This window comes from Macrotis lagotis, chromosome X (assembly GCF_037893015.1).
Source record: "Macrotis lagotis isolate mMagLag1 chromosome X, bilby.v1.9.chrom.fasta, whole genome shotgun sequence".
NCBI classification, from domain to species: domain Eukaryota; kingdom Metazoa; phylum Chordata; class Mammalia; order Peramelemorphia; family Peramelidae; genus Macrotis; species Macrotis lagotis.
The window spans coordinates 174,868,100-174,886,849 of NC_133666.1; positions in this window are offsets into that span (position 1 = coordinate 174,868,100).

The following is an 18,750-nucleotide window of genomic DNA, read 5'->3' on the forward strand; positions in this document are numbered from 1 at the left end:
GAAATTACTTGCTCTTGGTCACACAATAAATGCTAGAACCAAAATTTAAGACCAGATTTTTCTAATTACCAGGCCATCATACTTTCCACTACATTTTGTTATTTCTTTGGTGTCTCTTCCAGCCCAAATTGAAGTATCTCTCTTCTGAGCCCTTAGAATACTTGAAATCTATCTGTACATAATTTTGCCATAATTATCTATTGCCAAGTTGATTGTTTTATGTGTGTAAGTTATATTTCAATGACTGAAAATTCATCTTCTTGAAGGAACTACATTATTCATTATACTTCATTTCTTGCAGTGCTCAGCACATTGCTGAATATTTACTTAATCATCCTTCCTTTTCAAAGAGGACCAAAATGACATCACTATGTTGGGGGTCAAGGAACAGTGTGTTAGATGGTGACTGATCAGACTAATTATATTTGGAAGGCTCTATCACAGGTTGGGCACAAATAATTCATATGAACATTTGGAATGGATATATCTTTATAGTTGCATATCTTATATTTCTTTAGAGCTATTGCAATTTTGCTTTGTTCATTTGGCAAAATGCCTTCTTTAATGTGAGCTTGCCACTATGATGAATGGGAAAGGACCACCCAACAAGTTATGCCTTCATGAGTATCTATTAGGAACTCAATAAAGACATTGGTGGATAGTCTGGAGAAGAGAGTTTGCAATAATGGTAGGGAAAAGAATTTCTTATCTGGTTAGTTATTTCCATATTAAATTTATTTTAGGAAAATATATGGAATTTTCAAAGAATGATGTAAATAATTGAGATTTGTCTTTCAGGATCACAAAATAACCAAATCTTTCTATATTTGTAAAATTGCTTTCTATGCAGAAAAAAGTTCTTACTTTTTATTTAGCATGATGCTTCTTACTTTTGATGGTCACTTAGCAAAGTGTGTGTTTCTGTTAATAAATTAACATTTGTATTATACTTTCTATTAAAAAAATCAACATTTGTAAATTCCAGTGTGTGGCATATAATAGAGACTTATTAAATGTGTGTGTTCCTTCACTTCTCTTCTTAGCTTTCCATTAACTAAGTAACCTCTGTCCTAACTACCTTCTCACATTAGCTTCACTTTTAGTTCTTTTATTTCTTCTTCTGAGTGATGTATTTATTCTCAAGATTTCTAACTGAGAAAGTACCCACAGCTACCTAGATTAACCCATGACTTCCTGAACTATTTCTCCACCTGACCTCTTTCTTCCCTATTTTTAACTTCTTGAGTAGAATGTAAGCTCCTTGAGGGCAACGACTGTTTCCTTCTGATTGTTTTTGTATTGCCCAGGTTGAGCACATATATTATACTTATAATATGTACAGATAATCTCTCCTCATAGAATTTAAATTTTTGAAGGTGGGACAACTTAATTTTTTGTACTCAGTAACTTCTGTTATATACCTCCTTACATATTTTAATGGAAGTTAAGAAAAACCAAAATGACAATACTTGGTACATATATAAATTCTGGGTCTGTTTCAAGAATTTGATCTTCAGATTAGAAATCTCATTCAGTCCTGTATCATGTACTTTATACAGGCTGTGTCTGCCTTCTTTCTTATTGGGAAGTTTTCTTACTTATTCCCATTAGAGATAATGCTTTTGGATGGTTTTAAATAGATACTACTTATCATTTTAAGGAAAGTTTCATTTATTCCCCATGATTTCTAGTGTATTTAATGGGAATTAGTGTTGTATTTTTGTCAAAAGATTTTTCAGTATCTTTTGAGATAATCATATGCATTTTGTTGTTTCTATTATTTGACATGGCCAATTATTCTGATAGCTTTCCTAATATTGAATGAGCCCTGCTTCCTGGTATAAATTTCACCTGATCACAATATATGATCATTGTGATATAATGCTATAATTTCCTTGGTGATATTTTATTTAAATTTTTACAGCAATATTTATTAGGAAAATAAGTCTACAATTTTCTTTTTCTTTTTTTGGACTTTCTGGTCTTCCTTCTTTAGGTATCAACATTATATTTGCGCTGTAAAAGGAGTTTGATAGGCTCCATTATCTATTTTCTTTAAATGTATGATAGAATTCACTTGTGAATCCAATTTTTGGAAGTTCATTAAGTCATCAGATTTGTTCAATGTCTTTTTCTAAGGTAGAGTTATTTAAGTATTCCATCTCTTCTTCCGTTAATCTGAGTTACATTTATGCATATTTTGTAAATATTCATTCATTTCACTTAGATTGTCAAATTTATTGGCAAAAGAACTACTAATAATTGGTCTAATTTCCTTTTCAATAATAGTGAATTCCTCTTTTCATTTTTTTTAGTTTTTGTAAGGCAATGGGGTTAAAGTGGCTTGCCTAAGGCCACATAGCTAGGTAATTATTAAGTGTCTGAGGCTGGATTTGAACTTAGGCAGTGCTCTATCCACTGCACAACCTAGCCATCCCCCTCTTTTCATTTTTGATGCTGGTAATTTCATTTTCTCTTTTTTAAAAATTCAATTAACCAATGATTTGTCTATTTTTTAATTAAAACTATATGCCGGTCAGTGATTTTCTTTCTGACCTGCCTCAAATTCTCTGCAAGAGAATACAATTGTATTTCAACCACTATCTTTTTATTAAATGCAGGTGATGCAGAAGGAAGGAAGGAAGGAAGGAAGGAACAAAGGAAGGAAAGAAGGACAGAAAGAAAGAAAGATATAGAGAAATAGTCCCTGCCCTCAAGGGGCTTATATTCTCTTGAAGGAGACAAACTGAAGGTATTTTGGGTAGGGAGTGGAGCTTAGTGTTGTTTTTCAGGTCTTTCAATTTTATATGAGTCCTTTTGATGCATATGAGGTTCTCTTGGAAAAAACACTGGTGTGATTTTTCCATTTCCTTCTCCAGTTCATTTTACAGATTAAGAAATGAGGCACACTGGATTGATTTGCTGAATATCACACAGTAAGTGTCCGAGGCTAGATTTGAATTGATGAAGATGAGTCTTCTTGATTCCAGGTCTTAGTCTCTATTCACTTCACCACCTAATTACCTTGCTTTTTCGTTAACCTCAACTAAAGGATAAATGATTTTACTTCAGTCTCTTATTTTTAACTCTATGTGTTATTTTTAACTCTATGTGTTATATCTCTTTTAAGTGTATTTTTTATAGACAACCTATTGTTGGAATTTGGTTGGTTTTTTTAAACCCATCTTGCTATCCTTTTCTATTTTATAGGTGAGTTCATCTCATTCACATTTACAGTTATCATTGTTAACTGTGCATTTCCTTTCATCCTATTTTTCTTTTGGTTATTTCTGCCCCTCCTCAAAATCTGTTTTGCCTCTGACCACTATCTTTCTTAATCTCTCTTCCTTTCTATCAACCTCCCCCCCCCCACCCCATTCACTTCTCTTGTCTCTTTTCCTTTGTCCTTTCCTATGTGGTAAGATTGATTTCTATAGCTAACTGAATATATATGTTATTCCTCTTTGAACCAATACCGATGAGAGTAAGATTCAAACACTGCCCATCCTCCCCATCTTCCCCCCCATCCCAATGTAACAGCTCTTCTTTTCTTGCCTCTCTTACATGATATAATTTCCCTATTCTTCCTCTCACTTTCCTTTTTTTCAATTGCATCCCACTTTCTCACCCATTATTTATGCTTTTCTATATCATAGTCAACTCATACCTATGCTTTCTGACTATGTAAAGTCCTTCTAAATGTGCTTATGATGATTCTCTTACTAATTACAATTATCATCTTTCCTTATAAGAATATAAATATTTTTAGGTTTTTTTTTGCAAGGCAAATGGGGTTCAGTGGCTTGCCCAAGGCCACACAGCTAGGCAATTATTAAGTGTCTGAGACCGGATTTGAACCCAGGTACTCCTGACTCCAAGGCTGGTGCTTTATCCACCATGCCACCTAGCTGCCCCAAATATAAATATTTTAACCTTATTTATATTCATGTTTTCTCTTTCCTATTTTCCTTTTTTTATATTTCTCTTAAGTTTTGAGTTTGAATATTAAATTTCTTTTCAACTCTGGTGTTTTCACCAGGAATACTTGAAAAATCATCTATTTAATTAAATGGCCCTAAAGGGTTATACTTTGTTTTGCTGAGTAGGTTATTTTTGTAATCCTTGCTCTTTTGCTTTTCAGAATATCATATTTCAAGCCCTTAACTCCTTTAATGTGAAAGCTGTGAAAGATTATATGATTATGACTATGGTTCCATGATATTTGAATTGTTTCTTTTTGGCTGTTTGCAATATTTTCTCCTTAATATTCCTGGGAGTTTGGGATTACATTCAGGAGGAGATTAGTGGATTCTTTTAATTTTATTTTATCTTCGGATTCTAGAATATTAGGGCCATTTGCCATGATTATTTCTTTTTTTTTTAAAGATTTTATTTATTTTGAGTTTTACAATCTCCCCCCTAATCTTACATCCCTCCTCCCCACCCCCACAGAAGACAATTTGCCAGTCTTTAAATTGTTTCCATGGTATACATTGATCCAAATTGAACATGATGAGAAAGAAATCATATCTTTAAGGAAGAAACATAAAGTATAAGAGCTAGCAAGATCAGACAATAAGATATCAGTTTTTTCCCTAAATTAAAGGTAATAGTTCTTGGTATTTGTTCAAATTCCACAGTTGTTTCTCTGGATACAGATGGTATTCTCCATTGCAGACAGCCCCAAATTGTCCCTGATTGTTGCACTGATGGAATGAGCAAGCACATCAAGGTTGATCATCGCCCCCTTGTTGCTGTTAGGGTGTACAGTGTTTTTCTGGTTCTGCTCATCTCACTCAGCATCATTTCCTGCAAATCCCTCCAGTCTTCCCTGAATTCCCATCCCTCCTGGTTTGTAATAGAACAATAGGGTTCTGTGACATACACCAAAGTTTGTTAAGCCATTTCCCCAATTGAAGGACATATATTTGATTTCCAATTCTTGGCCACCACAAACAGGGCTGCTATTAATATTTTTGTTCATGTAATATTTTTACCCTTTTTTCATCATCTCTCCAGGGTATAGACCCAGTAGTGGTATTGCTGGATCAAAGGGTATGCACATTTTTGTTGCCCATTGGGTGTAGTTTCAAATTGCTCTCCAGAAACATTGGATGACTCTACAGCTCCACCAACAATGTATTAATGTCCCAGATTTCCCACAACCCTTCCAACAATGATCATTGTCTTTTCTGTTCTGAGAGCTGTGAGATGGGGCCTCAGAGATGCTTTAATTTGCATTTCTCTAATAAGCAATGATTTAGAGCAATTTTTCATATGACTATGGATCACTTTGATCTCCTCATCTGTAAATTGCCTTTGCATATCCTTTGACCATTTGTCAACTGGGGATTATTTCTTGAATGATGATATATGGGCTCTTTTTTTAAATCATGATTTCAAGTAGTTCAGTAATTCTTATTTTATCTCTCCTTGATCTATTTTCAGGTCAGATGTTTTTCCCAATGAGATATGTCACATTTTCTTCTATTTTTTCATTATTTATTGTTGTCTAATGGAGTCAGTTTGCACTTTATCCATTTCTAATTTTTTAAGGAATTCCTTTCTTTTGTAACTTTTTGTGCCTCTCTTTCTATTTGAATAATTTTGCTTTTAAGACAATTTTTTCTTCAATTTTTTTTTATCTCTTTAACATTTGGTTAATTCTGTTTTTTAAGGTATTGTTTTCTTCAGTTTTTTTGTGTGCCTCCTTTAATAAGATGTTTATTTTTTTCATAAGTTTCTTGCATCATTTTCATTTCTATTTTCAATTTTTCTTCCATCTCTCTGATTTATAAAATTCTTTTTGAGTTCTTCCATGAATTGTTTTTGTGTGTGACTGTGACCAATTCTTATTTTATATTGAGGCTCTGCATATAGCTATTTTGATTTTATTTTCTTCTGTGTTTATGCCTTAATCTTCCCTGTTACCATAATAACTTTCTATTGTCAGATACTTTTTTCATTGTTTACTCATTTTCCCAAAATATTTTTTTTTACTTTTAACCTTATGGTAAATTTGGACTCTGTTTCTGGATTGGAAATGGCATTTCCCCAAAGTTCTTGTAGATATTTTCAGAGCTACTTGTGGAAATCAGAGCACCCAAAACTTCCAAAGTATGGTCACTGCTCTCCTTGTCTGTAATCTGGTCTTTATTCAGGAAGGGATGTTGTTTCCCTATAACCACCAGTGCTAGTACTACTTCTGACCTTGGGACTGTGAACAGGTTTCCTGCTCTCCTGCAGTGGCAATTGCTAGTGTTCTCTTCTGTCTTGGAATTGAGACAAGGATCCTTAACCCCCATGAGCAACCAAAAACACTCCTTTCCTCCTGGAGCCATAATCAAGGTACTTGTTCCCCTGTTGCCACAAGTGGTAGCTATCCTTTTGGCCCTGGGACTGTGACCAAAAACTGCAAATGGGCAATGCAATAGGGTCCTGAACCCCAGCAAAGGGTCTCAGGCAATCTCTTTCCTTCCAGTTGTCCCCTCCCTTCCCTACCTTTTGTGGACTGAGAGCTCTGAAGTGATGCTGTTGTCCAAAGCAGCCTCCTATAAAACCCACTGCTGGTATTTCCCTGATCAATCTATTTTTCTCTCAAAGCCTGACCACCACCCTGTGAGAAAGACCTTTCCTGATGATCTTCTAAGTTTTCTTGGGTTGGAAAATAGTTTCAACTGATCTTTTGTTGTTTCCATCACTCCAGAATTAATTTAAGACATTGTTTTTAGAGTTGTTTTAAGAGGAATTTGAGAGAGCTTAGCTGAATGTTTCTCTTTTGTCATCTTGGCTCTGCTTCTTGAGGAAGGTTGTTTCTTTTCATATTTCAAATCCTTGCCACCTAGCTCAATATATGGCACTTAACTAGTATTTAATAAATGCTTATTAATTACATTGAATAAAAATGTTACAAATTTTGCTTTTTTTTTGTGGTCTCCCTGTATCTTGCATTATAGACAGCCATGAGATTTCTCCTGGATCTGACTCTGCCTTTACCTTGTATAATGTAAAAAAATAAATTAAAAGGTAATTGGTAATTATATCTATGTACTTAGCATGCTAGCCCTCTGTTTCTAACTGAGGATTTGAAATTAATTGGATAAAACCAATGTTCCAATTTTTTTCTTGGCAAAAGTGTAATAAATTCCCATTTTCTCTTTTGTGAGAGTCTTATTTCTATTTGGCCAAATCTTTTTTTTCTCCTTTTAGTTTCTGGTTCAAATTATGCTTAGGGTTTTCTAGGTCACAAACAAAGGGAGTGATTTTCACTGGGTGTTTCCCTCATTTAGAAGCTGACCCTGTAACTTTTTCTTTGTACTCTGATTCATACCATAAGCTAAGAAAGGAGGAAAAAAATTATAATGTGTGATTTAGAACTGACAATGAACTCAATAAATGAGATCATAGATTCAGAATTTATGAAAGAAAATAGTATCCGATGAAGAACTTCTGGGGAATGTTGAAAGAGGAATAAAATGGGATTCAGAAAGCAAATTTGCTAATCATGAAGAATTTAAGGTGAAATAAGATATCTATGAAGCACAATAGGAAAGCACTTTGAAAAATAATTGAGGAAGGAAAATTTGGTTGGGACAAAAAGAAAAATTTTTTAATTTTAATTTTTTATGAATTCAACAAACACAAAGGAACATTTCTATATATAAAAAGGAAAAGAGTATTGTTTATGGAACTTAATTCTTTCTTATATATATAGTATATATTACACTTAAAATAGCGCCAGCACAGCTTTGCTTGTCTGTATTTTCTTCTGAACTCTTCTCTTTTTCTTTGAATTTTAATTGATTTTATTAGTGTTTCTTTTGGTATCACTATTACTATCTTGCCACTCTGTCACTACAATTCTCCACAATACAAGAAAAATTTGAGACCTTTCTTTCTAACAAATAATATAATCAAGTAAAATAAATTCACATAATGTCAATATCTAAAAATGTAGTTTCATGCTGCAACTTTAGGCCATCATTCTCTGCTTTCAAGAAATCATGCTTCAGGGCAGTGGATAGAGCACCAGCCCTGGAGTCAGGAGTATCTGAGTTCAAATCCGACCTCAGACACTTAATAATTACCTAGCTGTGTGGCCTTGGGCAAGCCACTTAACCCCATTGCCCTGCAAAAAAAAAGGAATCATGCTTCATCATTAGTCTGTAATTCTTTTTGGTCATTGTATTGATGACAGTTATCATTCAAAACTATTTGTTTTACATTACTGTAGTTGTTGTATAAATTGTTCTGTTCACTTCATTCTGAATCAGTTCACATATATCTTTCCATGTTTCTCTCTTTCAAACCTTTTCTTAACCTTGGGGTTCAATAATGTCACATTATATTCACATATTACAATTTTTTTTTAGACATTGCAACCAAGCAATCATTGTTTATTATGCAAAGAATTGTATGAGTTTTGGCTTTAGAAAAAGAAGCAAAAGTCGTTCTTTTCCTTCAAGGAGCTTGAAGCAAATTATATATATAAGATAAATATAAAATAATAAAGAAAGGAAAGACACTAAAAATAAGAGGAACTTGGGAAGGTTTCCTGAAGAAGATAATATTTTAATTGGGACTTAAAGGATGCCAGGAACGGTCAGTAGACAGAGCAGAGGAGGAATAGCATTCCAGACATGGGAAACAGCCAGAGAATGTCCCAAGAACCAAGATGGGGTATCTTGTATGTAGAACAACCAGGACCTCAGTATTGGCTGATCAGAGTACATAAGGAATAAGACAATTGGAAAGACATGAGGGGGCTAGGTTTTGAAGGTTAAACAGATGCTTTTGTATTTGATCCTGGGGGGCAATAGGAAGCCCCTGGATGAAGGACAGAGAAGTGTTATGAACAGACCTGTGTGTTAGGAAAATTACTGTAGTGCTTAAATGGAGGATAGATTGGAGTGGGGAGAAACAGGAAGCAGGTCAACTCACCAGCTGACTTTCACAATATCATTTGTCCTTCATTTTCAAAAACCACAACATCAGGGAGATGATGAATTGGACTTGAATTGGATTTGAGTGTGGGGGTGCTGTGCTATGTCACCAGCCTCACTTTCTCCTCAGTCATCTGGGTTCAGCCATCTGGAGATGGCCCTGGATGTGGGGCAATCAGGGTTAAACGACTTACCCAACATCATGCAGCTGGTAAGTGGCAAGTGTCTGAGGTCACATTCAAACTCCTGTCCTCCTGATCCAAGGCCATTATTCTATCCACTGTGCTACCTAACTGCTCATGACTTTCACAGTAATCCAGATATGAAATGATGAGGGTCTGCACTGGATTGATGGCAATATCAGAGAAGGTAATGTGGCTTATTCAAAAGATATTGCAAAGGTGAAATTGCCAGGTTCTGATGACCACTTGGATATAGAGGGATGAGAGCTAGTGGGGAATCTAGGATGATTATTAGATTGTATCTTGGAGGATAGTATTGCTGAGAGAATGGAGAGGTTGGTGTTGCCCTCTACAGTAATAGAGGATATAGAAGAAATGAGGGTTTAGTGGAAAAAGATAATGAGTTAGGAAGACTATTAGACATTCCATGAGATGTGTTTGAAAAGCAGTTGGAGGTGAGAGATTGGAGGTGGGTAGAAAGTTTGGGACAGGATAGGTATATTTAAGAATCATCAATATAGAAATGGCAATTTCCCAAATAATAGATATTCATTTAGTCTTTATTTTAATTCTTTGTAAAAGTACAAAAAAGCATTTTTGAATATGTGGGACTTTTTCCTTTGTTTTTGAGTTGTTTCTAACATACGCTTCTTATGATTATTACTAGTTCAAAAGGTATGTAAAATTTAGTGTCTTTGGGGATACAGTTTTAAATTGCTTTCCAGAATGATTGGTTCAATTGACAGCTCTACTAATATTAATGTTTGCTTCTTCTCCTACAGCCTTTCCAACAACTGCCATTTCCTATTTTTGTCGTCTTTTGTCAATCTGATGGATGTGACAGGATCAGTTCACAATTCCACCAACAGTGCATCAGCAACTCAATTTTCCCACATCCTCTACAACATTGATCATTTTTCTTGTTTTTGTCATCTTATCCAATCTGTTAGGTGTGAGGTGGTATCTCAGTGTTGTTTTAACTTGTTTTTCTCTTATCAATAATGATTTGGAGCATTTTTTCATATGACTAAAATAGCTGTTCATATCCTTTGGCCATTTATCAATTGGGAAATGACTTATAATCTTATAAATTTGATTCAGTTCTCTATATATTTTAGAAATGAGCCCTCTATCAGAAATACTAGCAGTGAAAATTGTTTCTCAGTTTTCTGCATTCCTTCTAATCTTGGCTGCATTGGTTTTATATGTGCAAAACCTTTTAAATTTAATATAGTCAAAATTATCCATTTTGTTATTTTTAATGCTTTATATTTCTTGTTTGAACATAAACTTCTCCCCTCTCTGAAGATCTCATGGAAAGAGTATTTCTTGTTCTCTTCATTGGTTTATAGTTAACATCTTCTCTGTCTAAGTATGGTACCCATTTTGACCCTATTTTGATATAGAGTATAAGATGTGGGTCTCTGCCTAGTTTTTGCCATATCATTTTCCAGTTTTCCCAGCAGTTTTTGTTCCTATCTAGAAGCTAGTGTCTTTGGATTTCTCAAACAATAGATTACTGTAGCCATTTACTATTGTTTCTTTTGTGACTAATCTAATCCACTGTATTTCTTAGCCAGTATCAGGCAGTTTTGATGGCTGCACTTTATATAATATAGTTTTCGATCTGGTATAGCTAGGCCACCTTCCTTTGCATTTTTTTTTCATCAATTTCCTTGACATTCTTGATCTTTTGTTGCTTCAGATAAATTTTGTTACTATTTGTAACTCTGTATAAGAATTTTTAGTAATGTAATTGGTATGGTAATGAATAAGTAAATTAATTTGGGTAAAATTGTCATTTTTTATTATCTTAGCTTGGCCTAACCATGAGTACTTGACATTTTTTCCAATTATTTAGTAATTTTGTTTTGTGTTTTGTAATAGTATTCATATAGTTTCTAGGTTTGTCTTGGGAGGAGGATTTCCAATTATTTTATGCTATTTACAGTTACTTTAAGTGGAATTTTTCTTTCTGTTTCTTACTCTTGAACTTTATTGGTCATATATAGAAATGTTGATGGTTTATATGAGATTATTTTATGTCCTGTTACTTCGCTAAAGTTGTTAATTATTTCAAGTAGTTTTCAGAATCGATAAAGTTCAAGTTTTCATCTGTTCCTTTGATATCTTCTCTTGCACAATACCCTGTATTGAGAAACAAGGTTCTTCAAGAAGTCCTTCAACATCTTTGAATGGCTTGAGATAATTTTGCTTGGTTGGATATCTCTTTAGCAATTTTTTGAATTAGCAAGCATTTATTTTCTCTTCTTCCTACTTCACTACCCTCCACATTTTCTTTAAATTGGTTTTCCCTCTTCCTCTGTAGTTTCTGTTTTATGAGATAATCCTACTCATAATTATCCATCAGTACACTTCTCTTTAAGTGTAACAGGAAATTATCCAATGAGAACCCAGCCCTTATGAATATGCCCAATATTCTTGGTTTGAAATAATCCCACATGGGCTTCAGAGTATACTCAGATAGTCTTTGGCTATTTGTTCCACTTGCCAAGTAGTAAAGAAAGAACCTATTTTAATGCTGACAAAGAACTTCAACCTCTAAATTTCCTGGTGGGGAGTGAGGCAATGCCTGCTAGATGCTTCTAAGAGAGAGGTTCTAATCTCGTCTTGTGTTGACCTGTAGCCATGAATTTAATGCCTGTTTCCTTGCCTCATTGAGTTTGTTCTTTCCTATATTTAAATTAAAGCATTTTCAGGACAGATTACAATAGATAGCAAACTTCTAGACTCTGAAAGGTCAGGAGACTCATGGGGAAGTGTAGATTCTGAAGTCCATGCCAAAGACATCATTAAAAGTACTAGGTAGGTCCTGAGGGGGTGATTAGCTTGACATCACCAAAGTTTATTGACTATGAGACTCAGTTTGCTATAGCAAGGGATCCACTTGATCTATTATGTAGCATTTATATGTGAACTTCATGTGGGGAATGTTTTAGAGCAGTTACTTTAAGCTTGAGTAAACTATCCCTAGAGAATGAGAGGAGAGAGAGTGTGCCCTCACCTAGCAGGGTCAGGGAGAGATATTTGCATTTCTATTCTTGTTATGAATTTTCTGTAAATATCCCTTTTGCAAAAGTTAATTGAAGTTAATTGGTTAAATGATATTAGGGCAAAAATCAAGAGTAATGATGATATTGAGAAGATATTAATTGGCACTGGTTAGAGAGTATTAAAGAGATAGCTGACTAAAAAGAATATGTAGAATGAATACCCCAGAACGTGGACTTGAGCCAATGACATTAGAATAAATTCTATAGTCTATTGATGATGTTTGTCCTTTATTCTTAAAAAAGATCTTGACATCAGGGAGGTGCTGCCATGACAAGCACATGAATTGAATTTGAGTGAGGGGGATGTTGTGCTAAGTCATTAGCCTCACTTTTTTCCTCCAGACCCATCTGGGTCCAGTGGCCAAATATGAATCAGGATGCCTGGAAATAAACACTTTTTGTAAGGCAATCAGGGTTAAGGGACTTACCCACAGTCACACAGATAGGAAGTGTCAAAAGTCTGAGACTGGATTTGAACTCGAGTCCTCCTGACTCCAGGACTGGTGCTCTAACCACTGCTCCACCAGCCCTAGAGCTATCGTTAAAACTTCATGGTTTTCCTTTTTTTAAATTCTGCACCCATTGACATGTCTTTGCATATTTTTCTGAAGCTAGTCATTCAGTAAGTCAAAAAGAATTTATTAGCTACTTATTAAATACTAGGGATGCAAAGAAAGGTTAAAAATCAGAGTCTCAGTAATTCTGAGGGAGAAGTATAGCTAGTAAAACCTTCTAGGGTACCTGACAAGGTAAGTGAGAGTGGAGATAAGTACCTGAGAATTTATAATTATTACTTTAATTTCTACAAACAAGTTTATGTTTTGGCTCAGCATTACTTCTGGCAACCATTTCTTGTTATTTGGCAAATAATTCAGTTTGCTGACTAAGGTACTCTCTAGGCTCCTTTAGTCTCTTTGTTGCAGAAGTTAATTTCATTGGCTAAACTTCTGAAATAATTATAGTTGGTTATTTCTGTTATCTATTTCCCATTTTCACTTTTAATTATTTATTTAAATAATTCAGGGTTAAATTATTTTAATTGTACTAAAACTTTCATTATTTTTCTTTCTTTGGGGGGGCACTAATTTTAATTCTGATTTTACTCTGACAAGATGACAGATGGCTCAGAGATAATCAGGATATAATAAATGAGTCTTTTTCTAATATTAAAATATAATATAATTTTTATTTATGCTGTTTTTTTGGTACTTGACATGTCCAGTGCCTATCACTTCTTTTTGGAAATGAAGTATTCATGATAAAAGCATGCATAGCTTCTGTGTAACATAAAAGACTTTCGTCTCTCTCATATCTTCTTACTGAACCTTGCTTTCCTATGTCTTTCTCCCCAACCTCACTTTTTCTCACTTTTAAATTACAAATGTGCCAGAATGCTAACTTGACTTAGAAGGATTAAACAAATTATTTATAGTATTCTTTACTAATTCATCTTCATTAACTGGTGCCAGTGCATAAATAGCAATTATATTCATAATGGTTTCTTTGAAGAAATTTATCATTTTGTTCTTTAGTTATTTTTCATTCATGTCCAACTCTGTGACCCTTTTTGGATTTTCTTGGTAAAGATATTGTAGTGGTTTAATATTTCCTTTTCAGTTCATTTTATAAATGAGGAAACTAAGGCAAACAGCATTGAGTGACTTGCTCAGGGTTTCACAGCTAGTAAATGTCTAATACCAGATTTTAATTCAGGTCTTCTTGATTCTAGACCCAATGCACTAACTATTGTGCCACTTAACTGCTCATTAGTACTGCACTATCTGTTCCTTATTGTCTCTGAGTGTATGTTAAAATTCACTCTGCCAACTCTTTTCTTTGTCACTGTTGCATTCCCCCAAATTTTGGTATGTTGCCTCATTATTTTCTTTTCTGTAATGATCTATTGTTCCTATGAATTATTTTTTGACTCAACAATTCTTTTTTTTAATGTCATTTCATTTTATTTTTTTCATTTACATGCAAAGAAAATTTTCAACATTGATCTTCTTGTAAACTTTTGAGTCCCACATTTTTTTTACCTCCCTTACTTTCCTCTCTTCTTCCCATGACAATGAATAATCCAATACAGGTTATACACATACAATCATGTTTAACATATTTGTCATGTTGTGAAAGACAAATCAGAAATAAAGGGGAAAATGAGAAAAAAAACATAAAAAAGTTTTAAAACTGAAAATATTCATGTTCATTGTTATGATTTCCCTCTATCACAGTGTATTCTTGCTGATCCCCTTAATATAAAAGAAGGTGGTGAAAGAAAAGGAATATGACTAATAATAGAAACTTAAAGTTGAAATAGTCTGAACCAAAGCTTGACCTCTTTTCTATTCATACCCTAATCACTAGTTCTTCTATTTTGTTTTTTTTTCACCTTTTGTTTTCTGGATCTACCCTCTAAATTTAAAGGTGTTTTTTTTTTTTTGCTTTTGAATCTTTCTCCTACTTTTTCCTATAAAGTCTCTTCTTTCTATTCTGTCTCTGCCTTTTCCCCTATTGGGTATAATGTGTTTTTTTCCTCTTGCAATCTTTCATTGGAAAAAATAATCTTTATAACATATATGTATAGTTAAGTAACTCAAATTCCCATTTTAATCATATCCAAAAATCTATTTCTCATTCTATTAGTATATTACCTCATTCTTTACCATTGGTCCTCTGAAATCTTGATCAATCTTTGTGTTGATCAGATTTTGATGTATTTTCATGCCAAACCCTTTGTGTTTATATGTTCAAATCTTCTCTGTTAGGTTCAGGTGATGATAAGATTCTTGAGATGTCTCTTCTCCAATCCAATCCTCCCCATATTTACATTCTTCTTGCATATACCAATTATCCCCAGAATAATAAGTTTTTCTTGTTTCTTCATTTATTCTCAGTGTATTAAGTTTCCCTTTCTTTTCTTTCCTCTCTTAAAGGCTGCATAACACACAATACAGTCCAGGACCTTCAATTCTCTTTACTCTCTTCTTTCTGACTTTAGGAGACAATGGGAATGAAGGAACACACCTCTCTCTTCTTCCCTATCAGAAGATAAGCAATTCATTATCCTTTATGTACCTTATTTATTTTGTTTGCATTTTAAAAATTCTACTCAGCTTTAGGCTCTTCAAAAGCAATTATTTAAATCCCTTTATTCTGTTAATGATCCATTTTTAATCTGGTAAGATTTAGTTTTGTCAGGTAAATTATTTTTGACTGTAATATTTTTTCTTTATCCTATTGAAATATTTTTTAAAGATTCCCATCTTTTTATGGTTATAGCTATCAAGTTTTATGTGATCCTGACTGAGTATACTTAGTAATTAAACTCTTTCTTTATGTCTGCTTACAGCAATTTTTTCTTTGACCTAGTAGCCCTTGATTTTTTTTTTTGCAAGGCAATGGGGTTAAGTGACTTGCCCAAGGTCAGACAGCAATGAGTCCTTTGTCAGAAATAGTATTTGTAAAAATTGTTTTTCAACTTACTGCCTTTCTTTTTTCTTTCTTTCTCTTTCTTTCTTTCTTTCTTTCTTTCTTTCTTTCTTTCTTTCTTTCTTTCTTTCTTTCTTTCTTTCTTTCTTTTTCTTTTTTTTTTTGCAAGGAAATGGAGTTAAATTTGCCCAACATGACACAGCTAGGTAATTATAAGTGTCTGAGGTTGGATTTGAACTCAGCTCCTCCTGACTTCAGGACCCATACTCTATCCACTGCACCACCTAACTGTCCCTTGGCCCTTGATTTTTGTCTCTGAATTCCTAGGAGTTTTGTTTTATTTTATTTATTTGGTTTTTGCAGGTCAATGGGGTTAAGTGATTTGCCCTAGGTTACACACTTGGAAATTATTAAGTGCTGCCGCCAGATTAAACTCAGGTCTGTCTGACTCCAGGGTTGGTACTTTATCTACTGGGACACCCAGCTGTCCCACTGCTTTCCTTTTATTCTTGGCTGCATTGGTTTTATTTGTGTAAAACCTTTTCAATTTAATATAATCAAAATTATCCATTTTCCATTTTATAATATTCTTTTCCTCTTCTTTGGTGATAAACTGTTACCCTTTCCATAGATCTGACAGGTATTCTTTGTTCTCCTAATTGGCTTATTATTTCACCCTTTATGTCTAAATCCTGTACCCATTTGACCTTATCTTGAAGGTATAGGGATAGAAGATGTTGGTTTATACCTAATTTCTGTCATACAATTTTTCAGTTTTCCCAGTACTCTTAGGGTTTTTTTTTTTTTTTTTGTAAGGCAAGAAGGGTTGAGTGGCTTGCCACACAGCTAGGTAATTATTAAGTGTCTGAGACCGGATTTGAACCCAGGTACTCCTGACTCCAGGGCCGGTGCTTTATACACTACACCACCTAGCCGCCCCTTCCCAGTACCCTTTATCAGAGTGAGTTCTTATCTCAGAAGCTGCAAACTTTGGGTTTATGAAATAATCATTTACTGTAGTTTCTTTTGTACCTAATCTATTCCACTGATCCAAGACTCTATTAGCCAGTACCAAATTGTTTTTGATGACTGATGCTTAATAATCTAAGTATAGATCTAGTATTACTTGACCACTTTCCTGTGTGCTTTTTCATTAATTCCCTTGATATTCTTGACCTTTTGTTTCTCTATATGAATTTAGATACTAATTTTTCTAGTTCAATTAAGTATTTATTTTTGGAAATTTGATTGGTATGGTCCTGAATAAGTAATTTAATTTAGGTAGAATTGTCATTTTTATTCTATCAGCTCAGCCCAGTCATGAACAATTAACATTTGCTCAATGATTTAGTCTTGGCAGGGAGACTCCCAAAAACTTTATGTTGTCTAGAGTTCAATGATTCTTAAATGATCTCTTCCTGACCCATTTTCTGGGACAGAAAGTAATACAGTCTTTATACGTTTTCTATTGTTTAGTCTTTTGAGTTTTGATATATTTCCTTTTATCTCATGGAGTTATGCATGGAATAGGAGTTACAGACTCATAAGATAGTTGACCCATGCAGAATATATTTCTTTTAAAAGGGGGTTTTGTTTCATTTTTCTTCAAAGAATATTTGTTTGCAATGTTCTGACATCTTAAAATTTTTACTTTATTTCCTTATTACCTTCTCTGTTATCTTATCTGTTTGTGAGTTAGGTTTTACTCAAGATTTCTCCCAGGCCTTTTGGTTTTTCAGTATTTCTTTCTATTCTCAGTCATTTCTCTCTCTCTCTCTCTCTCTCTCTCTCTCTCTCTCTCTCTCTCTCTCTCTTTCTCTCTCTGTTATAGACTGGACAAGGATGACCATAGCTTTGACTTGTAGTGAAGATTTATGAGGTTGCACATCTGGCAGCTATATGGAGTGGGCTTTAGGGGTAAGAGGGGGACATGGAATGAAATCTCTGAGTACTTAAATTCTCTAATACTATTTTATGAATTTTCTTAATTATATGCAATAGTTCTATTTTTTCTTTTTTATGATGTAGTGTTATCTTTGTTTACCCTATTCCTGCAGAACTAAAATTCTCCTTGAGGCTTTTAAGACTAAAGAGATTTTTTAAAGAAAGATTTTATTTATTTTTGAGTTTTACAATTTTCCCCCCATTCTTGCTTCCCTCCCCCCCACCCCCCCCACAGAAGGCAGTCTGTTAGTCTTTACATTGTTTCCATGGTATACATTGATCTACGTTGAATGTGATGAGAGAGAAATCATATCCTTAAGGAAGAAAAAGAAAATATAAGAGATAGCAAAATAACATAATAAGATAACAGTTTTTTTCCTTAAATTGAAGGTAATAGTCTTTGGTCTTTGTTCAAACTCCACAATTCTTTCTCTGGATACAGATGGTATTCTCCATTTCAGACAGTCCAAAATTGTCCCTGGCTGTTGCACTGATGGAATGAGGAAATCCATCAAGTTTGATCATCACCTCCTTGTTGCTGTTAGGATGTACAATGTTTTTCTGGTTCTGTTCATCTCACTCAGCATCAGTTCATGCAAATCCTTCCAGGATTCCCTTGAATTTCCATCCCTCCTGGTTTCTAATAGAACAATAGTGTTCCATGATATACATATACCACAGTTTGTTAAGCCATTCCCCAATTGAAGGACATTCACTTGATTTCCAATTCTTTGCTACCTCAAACAGGGTTGCTATGAATATTTTTGTATAAGTAATGTTTTTACCCTTTTGCATCACCTCTTCAGGGTATAGACCCAGTAGTGGTATTACTGGATCAAAAGGTAGGCACATTTTTGTTGTCTTTTGGGCATAATTCCAAATTGCTCTCTAGAAAGGTTGAATGAGTTCACAGCTCCACCAACAATGTGTTAGTGTCCCAGATTTGCTACATCCCTTCCAACATTGATCATTGTCCTTTCTGGTCATATTGGCCAGTCTGAGAGGTGTGAGGTGGTATCTCAGAGATGTTTTAATTTGCATTTCTCTAATAAGTAATGATTTAGACTTTAGATTTAGATTTTTCATGTGACTATTGATTGCTTTGATTTCCGCATCTGTAAATTGCCTTTGCATATCCTTTGACCATTTGTCAATTGGGAAATGGCTTATTTTTTT